The sequence below is a fragment of the Folsomia candida genome, unplaced genomic scaffold, assembly GCF_002217175.1.
Source record: "Folsomia candida strain VU population unplaced genomic scaffold, ASM221717v1 Fcan01_Sc003, whole genome shotgun sequence".
Classification (NCBI taxonomy): Eukaryota; Metazoa; Arthropoda; class Collembola; order Entomobryomorpha; family Isotomidae; genus Folsomia; species Folsomia candida.
The window spans coordinates 593,605-597,652 of record NW_019091195.1 but is presented as its reverse complement, the minus strand read 5'-3'; positions in this window follow the sequence as shown (position 1 = coordinate 597,652).

The following is a 4,048-nucleotide window of genomic DNA, read 5'->3' as shown; positions in this document are numbered from 1 at the left end:
GATGACAGGGTCATCGTCACCTTGGACGAATTGTCCAAACAAAATTGTCAAGAGTAGCGGTGAAAGCAGCGGTGAACCGCACCGCTCTTTCATACTGATGATCACTAAATAAGATCTGGTAAAATCCGAATAATGAATTGAAAGAAAATCGTCTAAATTTGTGACATGACGTCCTATGCAGCTGCCAGGAGTTTAAACTGACCTAGTTGAGTCTTTAAAAGTGTTTATGTTAAGTATGCAAGTGAGCTTTTCCTGGTTTATCAATGCCTACATACCTCTATTGAGTGCATAAATGCGAACAATAGTAATGTAGGCATGCAGTGCAGGGTAACCTTAATTTAATGCATTTTTCTCGTTATGTTTTCATTCTCATTTATTTAACGGAAAATTCGGAAGTGGGTGAAACAAAATTATCGCAATCTTATTAAATTTTGATGTTTTTGTAGCATTTACTTAGTTCGTGACCAAAGTCTAGAAAACATTCGCCTTAATTTAGTTTAAATTTGACCTTTCAGACATCGGGCTGAGCCATTACTAAAGTTTGGTTGATATAATGCAAATGCATTTCAAAATAAGGTCAAGTTTATGCGGAAATAAAAACTAACAATCGGTAAATAAATAAATACCAATATTTTATTGCTGACGTGCTTACGTACATGTGTGCATATTTATATGTACAAAGTGTATATCTTATTTATTTACAATTTCTTAATTAATATAATTGCTTCATAGAGTTTTAGTGATGGTAGAATAATATGTGCATACGCATGAAACGAGTAACTAAATATTTGGTGTTAAAAAATGACTTATCGATCAAACTGATAAACATGTTAGGCTAACATTGTTAGCTACAAAAAATCCTAGACATACAAAGAATATTTCATACCGACATTGTTTATTTACAAGTTGTGTAAGTAAAAAATCACCATGCAGATTAAATAAAGACAAATTAAGCACAACCACACAATAATAACTACAATATTTCCTTGAAAGATTCACCCTTTTCCACAAGGTCCTGAATTTCACTTAGTTACGTGTGTATATAAGGTTAACTCACTTGATGGTAAATTTTGTGACCGAGAGCTTGGGACGAGTTTGGGATTATTTTTGGAAAAAAATTCGTTGTTATGTGAAGTTAAGGCCATTTTAATGTAAATTTATAAAATAATGATGAAGATCAAGGCCGGTGGTGGATAAAATTAACGATCTTGGAGCAAATCTAATGTCATTTTTAGCATAATGGGGAGAAACTGTGCAATTTCGAACTGTCCAGACAGAAAAGGAAAGCCCTCTCACAAAGTTCACTCATTTCCAAATGCAAAACATGCACTTCTTCGGAGTATTTGGATTTCTCAAGCTATTGGGACGCCGTCATCACTTAAACTTGACAACTTTGGCGTTTGCAGCCGTCATTTCTCCTCAAATAATTATGTAGCAGGTCATGCCACCACAACTAAAAGTAAAGGTGGCGAAGACGATGTTCAAACAAATGGCGACGAAGAGTTCGAGATTCCTCCCGATCCAGCCGAGGCTAATTTGGAACTGATTAATTCCATCCTAAATACTTATGAACAAGTTTAATCGTTATGATATTTATGTTTGTCATTTGTTAATTATGATGTACGGTGTAATTGTTATGCATCTGTATAAAGTCGTGTTGTCAAAATTTTGACCACCACCGGCCTTGATCTTCATCATTATTTTATAAATTTACATTAAAATGGCCTTAACTTCACGTAACAACGAATTTTTTTCCAAAAATAATCCCAAACTCGTCCCAAGCTCTCGGTCACAAAATTTACCATCAAGTGAGTTAACCTTATATACACACGTAACTAAGTAAATTCAGGACCTTGCTTTTCCACTAATCTTATCCTAATAACGTAGTAAGTAATTGACTGCATATACCGCTCGAAAATTCAGGTCAGAGCTTAAAATATAACTGTCTGTCGCCGTCGCGTTTCAGTATTTAATTTTGGTACAGAATTAGAAAATCGAATTATTTCATTCCATTTTTACGCTCTACAGAATGTCGTCCGCCCTCAGCGCCCGCATCCGAAACCACTATGCTCCACCCTGGGTGGCCAATAACGGTCTCCGTGTCGAACGTCGGAGTCACGACCATTTCTGGCTGACTTGGAATCTCTCGCCAAATTCAGACTCATCCGTACCACCGTCGGCCACTGCGTCTGGCGAAACCAGTCTGGGTGGTGTGGTGGACTGCACCGGGATGAGAGTGAGGGGAGGAGTGCCTGCAAGTTCGGACGGATTGGACGGACCGTGGTACCATATCGAGTCTCGGGTTGGATTGGATGAGGACTGGAAGACCGTGTACAGGTGAGTGTGCTGGAAAGTGACATGATTTTGGTCACGGTTTGTAGCGTCTGCTTTTTAATAGAGGGTATCGATTACGCATCCAAATCGGCGATCTCCTCCCCAACACCACCTACTATTTTCGCATGAAACGCAACGGGGATATGGATTGGGGGACGGAAATTATTGCAGCGACGGATGGTTAGTTAAATAGTATGCAGCTGAAATAATATTCATGTCGTTTTTTACATTTAATTCCAATTTTAGCAACACCACCCTTCGCAGACGATTTACACCTTGCCGTGCTGAATAACGCTGAGGATCTGGTTCTCCGAATTATAGCAGGGTCGAGGTGGATCTCATTTAATTTTCACTTTAACTTTTTTGGTAACAGTTTGTAGTTGGATGATGCAAATTATCTATTTAGCTCGTCTGACCTTCGTCGCATGCTCGTAACGTGCAGCCCACTCGGAATGACACCCCTAATGATTGCATGTCAGCAAGGAAATTACAACATGGTAAACGTTCTCCTAAAATCGGGCTCAATTCCATCTTCAACTTCATCACATTCGAGTAAGACGGCCGCAATGTACTCCGCTATTGGAGGAAATGTCGAAATTATGAAACTCTTGGAAAATACGGGAAAAGTGGACTGGAAGAAGAGAGATATGTAAATATGTTCATAGTGCAGACAGAACAAAACACATTATACACTTATACTAAAGGGAGGGCAGCCTGGTGGATACGAATTTGGCCTTGAATAACCCCGGAACGGTTTGTCGTAGCGGGTCAAAATTTTGAACAGAAGAGCATGTTATCCTCAGATAGTTGTGTGCAAAAATTCAACTCTCTACTTTCAAAAATGCCTCCCCCACAGCCCCCAGAAGTTGAGACACTCGTTTCAACTTTTTCCAAACTCAGTCTAAAAAATTCGGTCCCCACAGAAAGATTTTCTTTTCATCTATCCGAACTCAAACAAGTCGATTTGACTTATATCAGGGGATTGTATAGGTATTTCACTATTCCAAATGATTTTTATCCCCAATCTAGGTTCAAGGTCATTTGCATAATCTTGGGTCAACTTTGCCGTCTGGGAGGACGCTCCGTCATGATGAAAAATCACCTTAATTATTATTTTACCGTGCAAATTAGGAAAATTGTATTCTAAAAGTGGTTTCAGTACAAGGTCCACATAATACTTCGAAGATTCCTTCACTTTTTGGGGGACTTTGATAAGTGGGAGGACACCACGACAGGACATTGCACCCACGACCATCAACTGTTTAAAAAAGTTCTCCTCACTGAAAAGCACCAAATTTCTTGAATTTTTTTTCGGCATTTGTCGTGTAGTAAGCTCTTCGAACCCAATTAGTAACTTGTAGGGAAAATAGTTCTTCGTCAATTGTCACCAATAGCTCACTTCTATTCCTCAACAGAATATTCAAATAAAATTTTTTGCAAACACGGGCGAGATTTTTTCTGGAACTATTTGAAATGACTGTCTCAGCTTCTGGGGGCTGTGGGGCAGGCATTTTTCAAAGTAGAAGGCTGAAATTTTGCACACAACTATCTGAGGATAACATGCTCGTCTGTTCAAAATTTTGACCCGCTACGACAAACCGTTCCGGGGTTATTCAAGGTCAAATTCGTATCCACCAGGCCGCCCTCCCTTTGGTAGTTGGTCAGATTATGCCTACTATTCTGTAGCTCTGGCTGTAACGCTTTGCATCACGCT